This window comes from Rhopilema esculentum, chromosome 8 (assembly GCF_057945365.1).
Source record: "Rhopilema esculentum isolate cy_ngs chromosome 8, ASM5794536v1, whole genome shotgun sequence".
Classification (NCBI taxonomy): Eukaryota; Metazoa; Cnidaria; class Scyphozoa; order Rhizostomeae; family Rhizostomatidae; genus Rhopilema; species Rhopilema esculentum.
In genome coordinates this window covers 11211532-11223305 of record NC_142822.1, presented here as the reverse complement: position 1 = coordinate 11223305, position 11774 = coordinate 11211532, and positions in this window count along the sequence as shown.

Sequence of the window (11774 nt, the reverse complement as noted above, 5' to 3'; positions counted from 1 at the left end):
ACTCTCTAAAAGCTTAGATGGGATGGACAGCATTGAGAGAGGCCTGTAATTTGTTCTCTCTTGTTTCCTTCCTTTTCTTGAAAGAAGATTTAATCCATGTTATCTTCCAGCATCTTGGAAATACACTCTGCTGGAAACTTGATTTGAAAATAATCTCCAGGCTGTTTACAATGCTACCTTGAAGTATTTTCAGTTCTCTGCTGGTAACTGAATCAGGCCCTGACGCTTTATGCGGACTTATTTTCCTTAACTGCTTCAAGAGAACATTTCTGTCGTAGCTTGGATCTTGTATTGTGGGAGTTATTCTATATACATGTTCAATTTCTTTGCCATTATTTTGTGTGAATGTTTGTGATATCTCCCTGCCAATATTTGCGTAGAAATCGCTCATAACTTCAGGTTTCTCTTTTTCGCCAAAAATTAGCTCCCCCTCTTTCGATTTTAATTGGCCTATTTTCGCTCTTTTTCTCTTATTGGTTACTTTGCTATAAATCTTCCAGAAATCTTGCTTGCAAGTTACTTCACTAAACTGCTCTCTCCAATATCTGGCTTCAGCCTTCCTTTGGAGTTTCCTTACTTCATTTTTTGCCCTCCGATATTGGTTCCATTCGTTTGACGTCTTTGGTGTTCCATCGCATTTTCTTAAAAGTTTGTATCTATAATTCATCATCTTTCTGATCTTGCTTTCAATCCAGGGTAAAGAGTCAGACCTGATCTTCGCTTTTCTTCTCTTGATGTGGTCCTCAACTACATTCTCATACATTTTTGACCAGCACCATGTCATATCATCTATATCATCAAATGTTGAGCATACCCACCAAGGAGCATTCTCTATATCATTCTTGAATGCTTCTTCATCTAAAAGTTTGTAATTTTTGACGGTGATAATCTTTGGTTTTGCTTTACTTCTCTTTAGGGTGTACTTTACATAGACCAATTTATGATCTGCTATGCAGATGTCCTGGACACCACTAGTTACCACCTTGGATGCGTCATTAACTATAACAAGATCTAATACAGTCTTTGTTGTCTCAGTTACACTTGTGGGATCTTTGATCATGTTTTTAAGGTTATAATTATTTAGTATTGTTTTTAATCTCCTTCCCTTATCATTCATACCATTTGGTGTTAGATCAGAGTTCAGATCTCTAATGATCAGTAAATTCTTCCTTGTTTGCCATATTTGCTCTAATACTGGGGGAAACAGTGTATAGAAATTTTCTCTATCAGGTGGCCTATAAATTGTACCAATAAGCATCTTCTGTGAGCATAGTGATAATTCTCCCTGTTTAGCTTCTATTTCATACCCATCGATATGAAGTTCACAATCATCGATCCTATCTGTTAAATTGGTCTCTGTTAAGGATAAAAGATCTATGTTTGTATGTTGCAGTAGCAGCTTGACTTCGTTGATGTTTCTTACGAGACTCCGAACGTTTATATGTGCCACCACTATTCCTGGACCTTGTATTTTGCTCTCAGATCTTCACAGGCATTGATAGTACTATCGATATTTTCTTAAGGGTCTATTCCTTTTATGTTTTGCTCGATTGCCGTGTTGAGACAAGCTGGACATGTCCAAGTAGTCTGTGCTGTTTGTTTGATCTCCTTGAAGTGGCGTGGTGTAATGCCACTGCATTTTATATGGTAATGTTTATCACAACTTTCGCATGTAAGCTGGTTCTTTGCGACAGTTTTTCTACAATTATTGCATGGCTCTCTTACTGGCCCTGGGTTCATTTCAATGTCCCCGGATATGAAAAGTAATTCGCCCACATGTACCTTTCGCTCCAACTGATAACACGATGTACTCCCATTATAGTAGCTAATCCTTGTCCTGTTGAACTTTGACCTTGACCTCTCAAAATGGCATACGGGCCTAAGTTCGTGGGTGATTTCAAATCCAATTTTATCCATGCCATCTTGATCTCTTTTTCGAGGATATGGGTTTGATGTGCTTATCAGTACACGATGTGAATAACAATGTTTCTGCAGTAAATATGAACAGAATAAGCAATATTTTCCACATTTTCACGAGCAGGCGAAAAGGCGTGTATCTTCAACAACAACATCAACAACATCCATTACATCAACAACATCAACATCAACAGCATTAACGACAAATGCATCTGTAGTTGGGCTTGGCGCTGAACTTTCATGGCACAGTCAAGCCGTTTGCGTTTGCATCAAGGAATTCTTCTAATGTAGAGAGACAGCATTGGAGAGCTTGAGGCTTTTGCATGTGTTTTGGCTTGTGATAAATAGGATCGATATTTGATTGGACATATCACAGATCACATGTCATAAGTGACTCTGCTCCAATCAGGATAGTTTACGGGATATTTATCAGACGGGATAATCTTTGCAAGCAGGATCCTGATGCTCATAAGGTGTTTGTTTTCCATATAATCAGATCATCCCGACAAGACGGGATATTTGCCAGGATATTTGAGTTTTTTCAAAATGGTTTCCACTAAAATTGAGCCAGAAAATGTGACCAAGGGTATGACTGACAAAAACAAAAGAAGAAAGATCTTCAGTTGGATGTCATCGACGATTGAGAACCTACTCAGCTGTTTAGAAAACTACCGTGCAGCAATGGAGTTCAAAGTCAAAGATTTCGATGAAGATGGGCCAGCCAGATACTTTGCACTGCGAGAAGATATGACAAAAATGTCTGGTGTTGAGCAACTACACCTGAAGAGTTTGAACAATGATCAGACGAGGCCAAGAAAGAAGAGAAAAAAAGAATGTAAGATTGGCGAGTATCAAGTAAGGATACATTTGACAACGTTTTTCTAATGCAGTGGTTTAGTCAAGGAGTCTAACGCATGCTCAGATTGTTGGTCTTTGAGAAAAGTCCAAATCTACAACAAAATTTGTACCTCAGGGGGAGGGGGGAGGGCACGAACAAAAATAAATAAGAGCAACAAGGCTTCATTTGCCAAAAAGTAATAACAGACGATCAAACAACAGAAAAAAACAATAAATCTTCGCTCATGTTTCCACGGCGTTATATTGTAGACGATTTGACGTAGGTATAGGTCTTTTGTATAATCAAGCCAATCGAATATTTGAATGGCCATCGAAGTCTGGTGGGACAGGGCGCCTGTTAACAAAATAGAGCAATTTTTCTCACCAAAAATGCAACCGTCCTTCGTTACAATGCCATGCACAATTTTACTTAACTTTGAAACAATTGATGTTACGTAGATGTAAAAAGTCAATGGTGCAAAAACAAGGAACCAAATGCCATTATGGTAATGCAAAAAAAGAAGAACTTGGACGAACAGAATATTGAAATTGAATTATACAAGTCAACTAAATTTTCACAACGGTATACAAGGCTTTATCAGAGTTTGCAATTTAATTTTTCGTTGAAAAGCTCTGCAATAAGAATTTGCAAGAGGTGCCCCTTCTAAACAACCTGCAGTGGGAAAGGCTCAAGGCCCAGCCCCAGATACCCCGTATAGCGGGCGCTTATGTAACCCTTCTGTAACTCCCTAACAAGCCTCACTCAACCTCTAGAGGCAATACTCTTAAGTGCTATTGGCAATAAATACTTTCTACCAATGACGTCAATAAAATTGTAATAAATTATAGCTTATTTCAGTTTTTATATCTATTATTAACTACTAACAACAATGATAATTTTTCCATGTGTGCATGTCACCTAGATTGCTGATTGGCGATTATATCATCCCTGTAACAGCTAAATAGTATGGAATGAATAAGCTATTTATTTAGTTTCATGATTGTGAAAAACATCAATCTGATTTCTGTCAGCTCTCAACATGTTATTAAATATTACCTGATCATTTTTCCTGCAGGTTGAATACTCTTTCAAGCAATATGGTGTGAGTGGACAAGCAGGACCCCCAATAAGATGGTTAGGGATTTTGTATCGACCAGGAAGCAGGGTGTGATAGGTAATTGCGATTTTGCTGGAGGACTTATTTTTGCAAACTTTTGAATTTGCATAGATCTTTGCATCGTGCAAAGATCCAGGCCATTGATCATCATCATCAATAGATATCCATTTGTAATCACAAACTGCCTGAACTGATAAAGAAACGAAATGTTTGTAATCGAAAAAATCTTGTGGACATTCTGTTGGGCGAATTATTGGAACATGTGTTCCATCAATTGTCCCCAATGCTTGGGGCACTCCAAATTTTATTTCCATGTAAGTAACTTTCTTTTTTATTTCTTCTTCAGTTTTTGGCAAATACAGGAGTTGTGGACCAAGTTTTGCTTTAATGGCATCACATATCTCAACTACCCCCTTTGAAACTGTTGACTGGTGTATCGGCATGCCAAATGTATTGGCCGTCATCCATCGATCTTTTAAATAGTACAAATATCCAGCAATCCTTTTGCGGCATCCAGTTTCCTCTGATTTGGCGAGGATTTATCAGGAGAAACATATGGCCTCAACATTTTAACCAGTTCATAAAATTTATCTTTAGTTAAACGGAAGCTTTTCACCTATTTCTAATCGTCATACTGAAAATTTAAAAACTTTTGCCAGAACTCATCGTTACCACCAATTTTTTTCCAAACTTATCTGGGCCTACGTTGCAAACGCTTCAGTCTTCTGGCTCCTAGTTTACTACGAAATGGTTCTTTTTCACAAAGAAAGAGCCACGAATGCGTCGTGTGTAAAAAATGTTTATTGAGAAATGATCGTGTTTATTAGTATCTTCTTCTTTAATATGTTGAGCGCCACTTTCAATGTCAAGTCAAAGTTTGGCGCCAATCATCAAAATTCAAATAATGTCGCCAAAACATGCACTTGACCCGTCTAGCCGGGACGTTTCTCTCATGTAATCATAAACTGATATTTAAAACGGTTTAACCGCGAGAATTTGATCTCGGCAAATGCCCCGTCCAGGCTTGATGGAAAGTTTTCTCTCATATAATCAGGCCCTAAGGGATACACAAAAGGCAAATCGACAAGCGTGGTTTTGCAAAGTATTTGAAAATGAAAGTGAGCGACAAGACGAAGAAATGAACGAGAAAAAGCCTTTGTAACGTACAAAGTTTAAGACAAGGAGAAAAATTGAGAAGAAACGCAAGTATTGAAAAACACTAGATATATTTAAAAACAGTTACTACTTTACATACGATCATTATATATACACTGTAATAAAGATATCTATGATAAACACTTTCAAATTCCAGTTATGTGCATAAGAAATGTTTTTTAAACAATAAATCTTTTTTTGATGTTTAACTAGAAAATGTGAAAGAGTGACATGTGGTCTTAAACTTGTGCAGATGATTGTAGTTTTTAGACATTTTTACTGACAGAAGAGATGCTATATTCTACATAAACGTTTACTTTCTTTGCAGATAAGCAAGCATGCTATCAAGTTTCAGATAAAGTTTTGTTAGTTTATTCTAGGGTATGCTTAATAATTGTTTTTTGAGGAGAGTCTTGACAGCTTACTTCCGGATTATGAATCAGCAGTATAATATTTGTAATGGATATAAAAAGATATAAGTTGTTTGGTTATTATATAGCATAGAAAATGGTCAATGAAACCTGACAGCAAGTACTGATGCCTCTACTTGAAATATCTTTTAAGAAATGGATGCGCAAACAGTGCACTAGAGTCACCCAGGGATGTGCCGAAGGGGGGCGCATTTGGGACGTGGGAGATGTCTTCAAATTTCAAGAAAGTTTGTCATGCAGCGTAAACCTTAGATAGGTAGTGTTTGCCACAGTTTTTGAGCCAAATACCTCACAGTTTCTATTTCATAAGAAGTTGTCCTGGCTTATGGAATGCAAAGCTTATTTTTAGTTCGCCAATCATGATGTACATTTCTTGTTTCAAAAGTCTCACTCATGAACCTAGGGTTCAGGTTATGTTTGGTTTTGTATTTTTCTATCACTAAGTTCTGTAGATTGCGTTGGTGAATCGATACTGCATAATCCAATGTCAGCAATGCTTCGTAGTCAGCATGATTGTCTTTATAAACAATTCTGAGTGAACATCCAAATTAGGCGATACTTTAGCAAGGGCATGCAGTTCTTGGCTGGCTCTTTTAAATAAATTTGAGACGTGACTTTTGAAATTACGATTTTTATCTATTATCACCCCTAGCAGTTTTTCTTCAGAGCTTTCTTCAACAATGGTCTCATCGATTTTGGTCTTAATGTCATCTTGGTTTGTTCCAAAAGTAAGAAGATGACATTTCCGTTCATTCAATTTCATAAATATTTCTGGAAAGCACTTTGATAAAACAAGAGCATTAGTTTCTAGCCGTTCTAAAACTTTACCCAATCAAACGCAAAAATCGTAGTATCATCAGCAAAGTTACAAACTGCAGTATCAGTTACCATTAAGAATAAATCATTAATGTATGAATTAAATATAAGAGACCCGAGGACTGATCCTTGTGGTACACCTGCGAAGGTTTCTCGCCAAATGCTGAGTGGACAATTTAATTTGACCCTTTGTTTTCTTAATTATAAATCAGCAGTTGAGCATCTTTACAAAAACCATAGGCATTTAATTTCGCAATTGATAGCTCATGGTCTATGCAATCAAACGCTTTTGAGAGATCCATTAGCAAGGCACCAACCACCCCTTCTTCTTTTAGGGAATTCTTACAAATATCCATTGATCTCAACAGCGTATGCTGTGTGTTGAAACCTTTCCGAAAACCACATAAGTAGGGAACTAAGAACGTATCCGCGAAGGATTCCTTTTTCGTAATACACTCATTTCTCATATAAACCTTTTTATAAGAACCGCGTAGTGGTACTAACGGTACTAGTCTAGCACCACTTTGTTTTTTAATTTTTCTTTAAACTTTTTATTCTAAAATTTTCAATAGCTCTTACTGCATGTACGCCTTTGCTCTGTGTAGCACAGACTCTTTTGAATGATGCCGCGCCAAAGTCAATATCTTACGGTCCGAAATGCTGTGGGCTTGAAATCCATTCTCTTACATCCTATCCAATTATGATGCCGTGATACTAGTATTCAAATTCTAGTACGGCCTCTCCAAAACTCATTGTTGTTTTGTTTTGTTTCTTTTGCTTCATATCGATGGAAAGAACTGCAGTGCGATGTTATAGTTAGGAAGTTACTAAAGGTTTTTGCTCCTTTCAGCTCCTCTCGTATCACACAGGACAGTACCCTGGGTACCAGACTCACTATATGTAAAATAAAATAAAATAAAGAGTCTGGTCTAGTGCGCCCCATTCTCGTTCTGGTGAACTTACTTGAAAGAATTGTAGTCTATTTAAGAGACCAAGCCTGTGAAACAAGACTGTCGGATAAATAACAAAGAAACTCAGTAAATTTTAAAGCAAATTTATTTTATATAGTTCTGTAAAGTCGACAATATTTATACAGTGATAACAGACTTTTCTGCCTCAAGATTTATATCAAATCAGGTGTAAAACACCTTGGCAGCAAAAAACTTGTGCGAAGCATGAAATTAAAGTTAGCACAATGCAGTTATTAAATGTTGATCATTGTTAAATTTCGTAAACAACTTAAAATGAGTCTTTTGTAATTTTCCTCAAAGTCTACTTCCTCACTGTGAAGGCAGTGCGCTTGGACACCGTGGCGGTTAGAATCATCACGTTGGAAGTTCACCACAGCAAATATGGCCAATACGACAAGCGAAGCCCTGTATGCCGGGCGAAATATTAGCCATAACTGATTTACTTGTGTTTGTTGTTGTTTGTTCTCGGCACCTTGCGGTGTTTCTTATTTACTGCATTTCACTACAAGGGACCTAATTTCTTTATGAGAGGCACTGCCTGAAATATCAGAGACTTTCCAAAGCCAGTTGGCAATATGGCGAAGGTGTCTCTTCTCTCTACAAACAATGCTTTCAATGCTGTTCTGTGTTAAGTTCCACAACATGCGGAAAATATTTTTTGAGTACAGTTTTAACAGCATATTCAGACTCAATCGTTAGCATTTATTTATGTTGTGTTTTCTGTTCAATGTTTTACACCAGAGCTACGTTTATTGTTTCGCTATGACTTTTGAACGTACAGAAATCTGTACACTCGCTCCTGATTGGTTTGTATCAGCACACCAGAATGAGAATGGGGCGCACTAGACCAGACTCTCTATTATTTTATATAGTGAGTCTGGTACCCAGGGTAACAGGACAGGAGCAACACCCAAGTTATAATAAATCAACTGATTGTCTGTGACCATTTTCAACAATAACATTGATCTACTTTTATCTGGAATCCAGACACTGGATACCAAACGTGATCCATGATGGTCTTTGCACCTCCAACGTCGAGCAGTACTAGAACCGCGATTTTAGAACCCTAAAATTGCAGCGGCTTTTGACTAACAGGCCGAAAAGTTATTTGGCTCAAATGGTCTAAATATACCCTCCAATAAACTGCGCCCCTTCATGTAGCCTCAAAAAAGTTCACACCAAAGAACATGGGCCTCTTTTGTTTGGGCCTAGACAGGCTTATACCATATTGGAGTTTCTCACCAACTTTCGTTTGAAATATTGTAATCAGATTTCAGGGACTAAAGCATGGTTAATATATGCAGCTTTTCATATGCAACTTGTCACACAAACATGATGAGATTAAAAAGTTACACGCGTAAAAGGGCGTGCGACTTACTGCAACTTCCATTTGCAACCTTCTGCAACCTACTGCAACCCAAAAGAACCTACTGCAACCCACTGCAACCTACTGCAACCCACTGCAATCTACTGCAGCCTACTGCGACCCACTGCAACCTACTGCAACCCACTGCAACCTACTGCAACCTACTGCAACCTACTGCAACCTACTGCAACCCAAAAGAACCTACTGCAACCCACTGCAACCTACTGCAACCCACTGCAATCTACTGCAGCCTACTGCGACCCACTGCAACCTACTGCAACCCACTGCAACCTACAGCAATCTACTGCAACCTACTTCAACCTACTGCAACCCACTGCATCCTACTACAATCTACTGCAACCTACTGCAACCTACTGCAACCTACTGCAACCTACTGCAACCTACTGCCACCTACTGCAACCTACTGCAACCCACTGCAACCTGGAAATGATTTAGGATCAAGATTTATTTTTCAGGTGAAGTTGCATTAGGTAGCAGGTCACCGGCCAATTAGAATACTACAAAATATTATGTGATTTATACTCTGTGTTGCGATCGTGTGAACAAAAATGTCATAGATTCAGACACTATGTAAGCGAACTGTGTTATATTGTTTTCATTTTTTAATTAGTGAATGTTTTCTCTTTCATCGCAAATATTACTTTTATGCTATTTTTTGCTCTTACTTTGTTATCAATATGATAATCTATTTCGTTGTTAATATATTTTCTATGGAGTCATAGTCGGTCAAAAAAGTAAAGTTCACATCACTGGAGTCACTTTTCAAATTGATGAGACTGGAAGGGAGACGAGAATAAAATTGCAACCAAAAGGTGAACAAAGAAAGAGTAACAGATGATGTTAAGGGGTTTTGAAAAAAGCTCACTGTGATTCTTAGGCTATAGTCAAGGCAAATTGATTCAAGAAAAGTGTTGTTGTTCACGTCAATCCTACGTCAAATAAAAACTACAGAACAGATATTAAGGCCAATTAGTATGGAAAAAGTACCTTCACCTTCTGTAACCGCTTAGGACAGAAACAATGGCATGCTAACAGAATCGCGCCATATTGTGGAAAAGGGCACTTTTTTTCTTTTTCCGAGAAGGGATGTTTATGTTGTTGTCGTTGTTGTTGTTGCTACTGTTGTTGTGTGCTTGAGTATGAGTTACGATGGTGGTTGGATGAAGAAAGTTGTTATTCAAGATGACTGATTTATGCTAACATATCTTACACCAATAATTGGTACCAAAATATAGTTAAAGGAAAATACACTTCACTAGTTCTTAATGACTTGAAGAAGGCTTTCGACACGGTTGATTATAGAATCCTACTGTAAAAAGTAGAAATGCATGGAATGACCGGCCTGGCATATGACTGGTTTATATGAAACAAAGATGACTGTGAAAAATTCTGCAGGGTAGGTGGTGAATTATCTTTCATTCCCTTCACAAAAAGTCCTTTATAATTAGACAGAATCGTGAATGCGTTATGTAAGAGAGATGCACTTGTTTTTGGGCTTGATAGACGGGAAAGTGTATGAACTTTTTTTGAGCTTGAGAGACGGTGAGGCAGTTATGCATGGTTTTTAGTTGATCATAAGAAACCACTCTATTGGGCGAATGATTGGAAACTGCAGGACTGCTTTAGTTGCTGTTCGAATGAACGAGGTCAAGCAAAAACATTAATTAAAACAGCGAAACAGATTAGACACGCAGAAACGAGATTAGAAGTTTTAAGATGCCTGTATCCCTGGCGTTAGTGACGTAGTGCCGGCTTAGCAACTGTCAAAATCGCACGTCTTCGTTTTAAGAGATTCAAATGTAGTTTCAAGTGCTCATCACATGTCTTTCCCAAACACACTACAATAATACACATGTCACTACATTACACTTATGACAATTATTTGGCAAAAGGGAATTGATTTTTTTTTAAAAAAGTTTTTTTTACCGATATATATTTAGTTTCAATGATGATAGGTCTGGATGTTTTGCGATAAGTCATATCTAAGCAAGAAGTCATTCCAATTAGAAAAAACTTCAAGGATTTACAGTATTTGGCATACTTAACCATATTCAGGTCCGCCAATAAGAGGGGGGAAGGGGTCAAATTGCTCAGCGGCCTCGAGGTCTAAGTGGCCTCATAGAGTAACGAATTCTATTTTAAGTATGGAGTTGATAAAGTGTAGCAAAAGATTGCCTAAAAAATGTAAAGTGTTTAAAACTATCGTAAGAAATGACTGCAAGAAATTTTCTGTGGGCCTCGCTTTTCCATTTTTCTCAAGGACCTCTCAAATCTCTTAGCGGCCCCAGCCATATTTGCAATGTAAAACTTACAAAATTCTTATAGATTAGAGGTAATTAAATAGAGTGGAGTTATTGTTGTAAGGAGTTCAAAAGAAGCTGTAGTTAATTTTTACAGATTAACCTATAATTGGCTTTTCGCAAAAAGAAGCTCATGGATTCACCCAAAAACGCGAAATCCTGAGATATCAGTTTCCGCAAGCTTAATTTCCTTTACACTTTTATGTCATTATTTGCTCTTATTTTGTTTCCATTAAGTGTGTATATGTTAATCTATTTTATTATTTTAATACATTTTCTAATAGTTGGTGAATAAGAAAGATGATCAAAATACTATAGCAAATAGCAGAATCTCGAGATAATCACGAGATGTTTTCGCCGACAGAAACGGTGTCCATGCATGGGCAATGCAAAAGGGTGGACTGGGGGCTTAATGGAACAATTTATGCCCCAAATAAAAAGAATAGACCGAAATTCCCCACAATCAACAGGTACATTCAAGTGCTTCATATCAGTTCAAAATACCCACAAAAACTTTTACAAAGAGAATGAAAATATATTTTTTCCATCTAAGTACAGCATTAAATTGGAAGCAAATCTTTAGACAGAAATGCCACAAGCATTGAAGACAATCAGAACAATAAAAATTGACACTGTTTGCCCCTGCAGAAAAATTCCCAAGCAAGTTCGAGGTTATCCTAGTAAAAAAGCGACGCGAATCGGAATTTCCTAATTGTTATAAGACCGGGGCGCACAATCTTGACATTTGTTTCTCATTAAAACAAATATTACGTAACGCTATTTCCGAGAATTATCTCGCTTGAGAATGGAATTGGTGGAATCTTTTAGTTGAAAGGTTTGTT